Below are 7,432 nucleotides of genomic sequence, written 5' to 3'. Positions count from 1 at the left end.
TCCCACTGCTACTAATTCGTTATAATCTGGGCCAGTGGTGCAATGGATAACGCATTAGGTTCGATTCCTACCTGGCTTGGATTTTTTAATGCAAAATTTTATGGCATTCAATACCTTGCAAGCTGTCCAACTTGGTGGTGCTGCCTGGCTCCATACCTGGTAAGTGCCTTCTCAGTGCAGCAAGCAGTGCATCAGTGTCATAATCTGAAGGTCCTGAATTCAATCTTCAGAGAAGGCATCAAGGATTACGAAGCTTTTTTTCCATCTCTCACCTCATCTTTCCATCTTTGCTGCATAGCAAAATCAAGAACTTTTGCTTACTGCAGCACATCAAAAGATTTGCTGCCCCTTGATCTCTCTGTACCCAAACACACAGTGAAGTTTAGGAAGTCCATGGGCGATGGACTCACTGACAACACTCTTGTTTCTGTATAATTGCCCCAAGACAAACGGTGAGTGGAGAATATAATCAACGATCCCGCTACTTCTCACAGGCCAAGTGAGTGCTCCACCAGTTGAGCTAATTCCTCGTTTGCTGTTTGTAAATCACCCCTCACAGTTCCTGCCTCTCACTCGCCTTCAAGCTGCTCGAAGACCATCAGAGAAATCTTGCCTTGGGTTGCCGCTCCCTGAATATATTAAATACTTTGCTCCAATCGGCGGTATCGAGCATCAGCAAGTGAGGAACAGCAGAACGGGAAGCCACAGTAATCATGAATGATGCTGAGAAGAGCCCGAGCCTTCGGAAGGAAGACGAGGTCACCAGAAAGCAACAGCCGCCCGAGCTCGAGGAGCAGCGAGAGCCCTGACTGACTGACTGATCGAAGACCATTTTGCCTGAAATTGAGGGCGATTTGAAGTGTTGCTGCTCAAAGGCACTCCCTGCTGGTGAGCAGAGGGAAATGCTCGAGTGAAACAGCCGTGCTCGGGCAGACACAGAAAGCTTTTCGGTTTTGGAAAGGAGAAGAGGTGTCCTGTGCCTGAGTGGCAACATGTTAATCTGTGAGCTGCCTGTGAAGTTCAGAGAGTGACCTTGAGGTAATTGCTGCTTATTCCAAAATCACACTCACTCCTTCGAGCCGGAATTGAACCAGCGACCTAAGGATGACTTTATTTTGTTTTATTCACTACAGTCCTCCGCTCTACCAGCTGAGCTATCGAAGGGAAGTGATAAACAGTGCTGTCTTTGGTGATTGTTCACCGTGCGCCTGTTGACACGTTCAGACTCGTGGAGTCCGGTGCTGATCGAAGACTTCTTTTGCCTGAAAGCGAGAGCTGAGTGTTTTGAAGTGTTGCTGCTCAAAAGCGCTCCCTGCTGGTGAGCAGAGGCAGAGCAGCCTTGTTTGGGCAGACACAGAAAGTTTTCAGGTTTGAGAAAGGAAAAGAGGCGTCCTGTGCCTTCATGGCAACATGTTAATCTGTGAGGTGCCTGTAAAGTTCAGAGAGCGACCTTGAACTAATTGCTGCTTATTGCAAAATCACACGTTCTCCTTCGAGCAGGAATTGAACAAATGACGGAAGGATGACTTTGTCTTATTTTCCACGACAGTCTTGTCGCTCAACCAGCTGAGGTATCGAAGGGAAGCGGCAAAAATGTTTCACTTTGGTGATTGTTCACCGTGCACCTTTGACACACCCGGACTCGTGGATTCCAGTGCTCATGACTGAGGCTGACTCGGTACCTGCTCATACCGCAGTGCTGTGGGAGTGGGAGCTGCTCCGTGTTCTCCACAGCCTGGGCCAGTGACACAATGAATAATGGGACTGATTATTGATCAGGAGATTGTGGGTTTAAGTTTACGGAGGGTGTAAAGTGGAAGGCCGGGCCTGGAGAGCATTGGAATAGTCGAGTCTGGAGGTAAACAAAGGCACGGATGAGGGTTTCAGCAGCAGAACTTCATTCTGGAAGTTGGGATTTGTTTCTGCTGATGTTAATAACCGCTATAACTGGGCTGAAATTCAATATTCTGGATCGATGTCAAATAAATCAACTTTGTTTCAAACAGAATGGGTCAATTACTTGATGAATTCAAGATAAGAGACTAATTGATGTCCTCATTACCGATTATTTTGCCTTTTCTCCTTTCTCACTGTAGATTATTTCAGTTCTCATACCTTCAATTACTGTCATGGCCAAGTCCCAGCTCCCCGGTCCTTCCCGAGTGCCTCTCCCAGCCTTGGGATCCAGGGAAGGTATCAGTAATGTACCCGGGATCACGAAACACAAAACCCAGTCTGTGAATCACTTTCAGCGACTGGACTTATCGTGTGTCCCACAGCATCTCTCTCACCTTCGATGTGTGAATAGAGCATCAGGCCTGGGAATCTCGTCTTAAATTTAAATACACTCAGCAAATGTATTTAACAAAATACAAACAAGTAAACACATCACGGCCCAATAATCCAGCACTAAATTCAAAGGAGTAAGTCTGTTATCAAACTCCTTGAGTGGACAGAATAAAGAAAAATCCCAACTCGAAGATCCCCTCGAATCCTTTGCAAATTCCTTACAAATCTTGACAATAATCAACAAGTCTAATTGAATGTTGACCTTTATCTCGAGTGGGGTTGGAATACAGAAGTGATGCTTCAGTTGTAATGAACCTTGGTCAGACCCCACCTGGAGAACTGGGCACCGAACCGAGGGAGAGATAAATCGGCCTTAGAAAAGGTACAGTGCAGATTCACCAGAATGATGCCGGGGTTAAAAGGGTTAAATTATGAGGAGAGGTGGCATAAACTTGGTTTTTATTCCCATGAGTTTAGAACATTGAGATGTGACCTCATCGAGATGTTTAAAATAATAAAATGATTCAATAAGGCAGATACAGAGAAATTATTTCTTCTGGAGGGGGAATCCAGAACAAGAGGGCATAAGAAATAGGAGCAGGAGTGGGCCATACGGCCCCTCGAGCCTGCTCTGCCATTCAGTAAGAACATGGCTGATCTTCTACCTTAACTCCACTTTCCTGCCCGATTCCTTGATTCCCTCGGTGTCCAAAAATCTCTCGATCTCATTCTTGAATATACTCAACGACTGAGCATCCACAGCCCTCTGAGGTAGAGAATTCCAAAGATTCACCACCCTCTGAGTGAAGAAATATTTCCTCATCTCAGTCCTAAATGGCCGAACCCTTATCCTGAGACTATGCCCCCGAGTTCTAGACTCTCCAGCCAGGGGAAAAAGCCTCTCAGCATCTACCCTGTCAAGCCCTCTAAGAATTTTCGACGTTTCAATGAGATCACCTCTCATTCTTCGAAACTCCAGAGAATTTAAGGCCATTCTACTCAATCTCCCCTCATACAACAACCCTCTCATCCCAGGAATCAATCTAGTGAACCTTCGTTGCACCCCCTCTAAGGCAAGTATATCCTTCCTCAGGTAAGGAGACCAAAACTGTGCACTGTACTCCAAGTGTGGTCTCACCAAGGCCCAATATAATTGCAGCAAGTCTCCCTTACTCTTATACTCCAACCCCCATGCAATAAAGGCCAACATAATATTTGCTTTCCTAATTGTTTGCTGCACCTGCATATTAACTTTCTCTGTACAAGGACACCCAAATCCTTCTGAACACCAACATTTCTTAGTCTTTCACTTTTCAAAAAAATATTCTGCTTTTCTATTCCTCCTACCAAAGTGAATAATTTCCACATTTCCCCACATTATACTCCATCTGCCACCTTCTTGATAATCTTACAATTAGAGCTCGGTCATTTACGAGCAAAATAAGGCAGCAATTTTTCACACAAAGGGTAGTGGAAATTACAAACTCACTTTCCCGAAAGGCTGTGGATGCTGGGGCTCGATTGAAATGTTCAATATTGAGATTGATAGATTTGTGTTGTGTGAGGGGTGAAAGGGACATGGAGCAAAGAAGAGTAAATGGAGTTGTGGTACAGATTCGTCCTGATCAAAATGAATGGTGGAGCAGGCTTGAGGGGTTTCATGGTTAATTCCAGTTCCTGAAACAAATCACTGACAACAATCACCTCCAGTATGATATAAACCAATCCCCACAGTCACTGACACCAATCTCCTCCTGTCTGATATAAACCAATCCCACAGTCACTGACAATAATCTCCTCCACTCTGAAAGAAACCAATCCCACAGTCACTGATACCAATCTCACTGAATGGTGGAACAGGCTCGAGGGGCTGAATGGCCGACTCCTGTTCCTAATGTTCCGATGTCACACTGAAATTTCTAACATTCCTCTTCACAGTTCTTAATGCTCCCTATCTTGGTTTTGTCAGGAAATGTTGATCTTATGCCCTTCTACCCAAGCCCAGGTCATTGCTCGATATTGAGAAGAGCAATGGTCCCAACACTGCCCCTGGGGGACACCACTGTTCACATCCCCACAGTCTGAAAAACATCCATCAACCAATACTCTGCCATTTATCCAACTTCCCATCCACACTGACCCACTCCCTGTAACACCGTGAGATTTAATCTGATCAACAAGCCTCCTATCCGGCATCTTATCAAACACTTTTTAACAATCCATCTTCACAACATCCATTGAATTTAATCCCTACACTGTGTTATTTCCTCCAATAATCCCTGCTGTCTGTCCTGAATTAATCCATTTTATCCCTGCACTGTGTTATTCCCTCCAATATTCCCTGCTGTCTGTCCTGAATTAATCCATTTTATCCCTACACTGTGTTATTCCCTCCAATATTCCCTGCTGTCTGTCCTGAATTAATCCATTTTATCCCTACACTGTGTTATTCCCTCCAATATTCCCTGCTGTCTGTCCTGAATTAATCCATTTTATCCCTACACTGTGTTATTTCCTCCAATAATCCCTGCTGTCTGTCCTGAATTAATCCATTTTATCCCGACACTGTGTTATTTCCTCCAATAATCCCTGCTGTCTGTCCTGAATTATCCATATTATCCCGACACTGTGTTATTTCCTCCAATAATCCCTGCTGTCTGTCCTGAATTATCCATTTTATCCCTACACTGTGTTATTTCCTCCAATAATCCCTGCTGTCTGTCCTGAATTAATCCATTTTATCCCCACACTGTGTTATTTCCTCCAATAATCCCTGCTGTCTGTCCTGAATTAATCCATTTTATCCCCACACTGTGTTATTTCCTCCAATAATCCCTGCTGTCTGTCCTGAATTAATCCATTTTATCCCTACACTGTGTTATTCCCTCCAATAATCCCTGCTGTCTGTCCTGAATTAATCCATTTTATCCCTACACTGTGTTATTTCCTCCAATAATCCCTGCTGTCTGTCCTGAATTAATCCATTTTATCCCCACACTGTGTTATTTCCTCCAATAATCCCTGCTGTCTGTCCTGAATTAATCCATTTTATCCCTACACTGTGTTATTCCCTCCAATATTCCCTGCTGTCTGTCCTGAATTAATCCATTTTATCCCTACACTGTGTTATTCCCTCCAATATTCCCTGCTGTCTGTCCTGAATTAATCCATTTTATCCCTACACTGTGTTATTTCCTCCAATATTCCCTGCTGTCTGTCCTGAATTAATCCATTTTATCCCTACACTGTGTTATTCCCTCCAATATTCCCTGCTGTCTGTCCTGAATTAATCCATTTTATCCCTACACTGTGTTATTCCCTCCAATATTCCCTGCTGTCTGTCCTGAATTAATCCATTTTATCCCTACACTGTGTTATTCCCTCCAATATTCCCTGCTGTCTGTCCTGAATTAATCCATTTTATCCCTACACTGTGTTATTCCCTCCAATAATCCCTGCTGTCTGTCCTGAATTAATCCATTTTATCCCTACACTGTGTTATTCCCTCCAATATTCCCTGCTGTCTGTCCTGAATTAATCCATTTTATCCCTACACTGTGTTATTCCCTCCAATAATCCCTGCTGTCTGTCCTGAATTAATCCATTTTATCCCTACACTGTGTTATTTCCTCCAATATTCCCTGCTGTCTGTCCTGAATTAATCCATTTTATCCCCACACTGTGTTATTCCCTCCAATAATCACTGCTGTCTGTCCTGAATTAATCCATTTTATCCCTACACTGTGTTATTCCCTCCAATATTCCCTGCTGTCTGTCCTGAATTAATCCATTTTATCCCTACACTGTGTTATTCCCTCCAATATTCCCTGCTGTCTGTCCTGAATTAATCCATTTTATCCCTACACTGTGTTATTTCCTCCAATAATCCCTGCTGTCTGTCCTGAATTATCCATTTTATCCCTACACTGTGTTATTTCCTCCAATAATCCCTGCTGTCTGTCCTGAATTATCCATTTTATCCCGACACTGTGTTATTTCCTCCAATATTCCCTGCTGTCTGTCCTGAATTAATCCATTTTATCCCTACACTGTGTTATTTCCTCCAATAATCCCTGCTGTCTGTCCTGAATTATCCATTTTATCCCTACACTGTGTTATTCCCTCCAATAATCCCTGCTGTCTGTCCTGAATTAATCCATTTTATCCCTACACTGTGTTATTTCCTCCAATAATCCCTGCTGTCTGTCCTGAATTAATCCATTTTATCCCTACACTGTGTTATTTCCTCCAATATTCCCTGCTGTCTGTCCTGAATTAATCCATTTTATCCCTACACTGTGTTATTCCCTCCAACATTCCCTGCTGTCTGTCCTGAATTAATCCATTTTATCCCTACACTGTGTTATTTCCTCCAATATTCCCTGCTGTCTGTCCTGAATTAATCCATTTTATCCCCACACTGTGTTATTTCCTCCAATAATCCCTGCTGTCTGTCCTGAATTAATCCATTTTATCCCTACACTGTGTTATTTCCTCCAATAATCCCTGCTGTCTGTCCTGAATTAATCCATTTTATCCTACACTGTGTTATTTCCTCCAATAATCCCTGCTGTCTGTCCTGAATTAATCCATTTTATCCCTACACTGTGTTATTTCCTCCAATAATCCCTGCTGTCTGTCCTGAATTAATCCATTTTATCCCTACACTGTGTTATTTCCTCCAATAATCCCTGCTGTCTGTCCTGAATTAATCCATTTTATCCTACACTGTGTTATTTCCTCCAATAATCCCTGCTGTCTGTCCTGAATTAATCCATTTTATCCCTACACTGTGTTATTTCCTCCAATAATCCCTGCTGTCTGTCCTGAATTAATCCATTTTATCCCTACACTGTGTTATTTCCTCCAATAATCCCTGCTGTCTGTCCTGAATTAATCCATTTTATCCCTACACTGTGTTATTTCCTCCAATAATCCCTGCTGTCTGTCCTGAATTAATCCATTTTATCCCACACTGTGTTATTTCCTCCAATATTCCCTGCTGTCTGTCCTGAATTAATCCATTTTATCCCTACACTGTGTTATTCCCTCCAATAATCCCTGCTGTCTGTCCTGAATTAATCCATTTTATCCCACACTGTGTTATTTCCTCCAATAATCCCTGCTGTCTGTCCTGAATTAA

The 7,432-nt window shown here is 43.1% G+C and overlaps 1 non-coding gene across 1 annotated transcript; it reads right to left on the bottom strand.

The window, feature by feature from the left end:
* Window positions 1-1,070: 1,070 nt before the first annotated feature.
* On the bottom strand, window positions 1,071-1,164 carry trnay-gua (transfer RNA tyrosine (anticodon GUA)). The gene is made up of 2 exons: window positions 1,128-1,164; window positions 1,071-1,106 (listed from the first exon to the last, which is right to left on the bottom strand). It is a non-coding gene; the product is annotated as a tRNA-Tyr (tRNA).
* Between the last annotated feature and the right edge of the window lie 6,268 nt (window positions 1,165-7,432).

This window comes from Heptranchias perlo, unplaced genomic scaffold (genome assembly GCF_035084215.1).
Source record: "Heptranchias perlo isolate sHepPer1 unplaced genomic scaffold, sHepPer1.hap1 HAP1_SCAFFOLD_269, whole genome shotgun sequence".
In the NCBI taxonomy this organism is placed as follows: Eukaryota; Metazoa; Chordata; class Chondrichthyes; order Hexanchiformes; family Hexanchidae; genus Heptranchias; species Heptranchias perlo.
The sequence above is the reverse complement of the archived record's forward strand: the minus strand, read 5'-3'. Positions and strand labels throughout refer to the sequence as shown.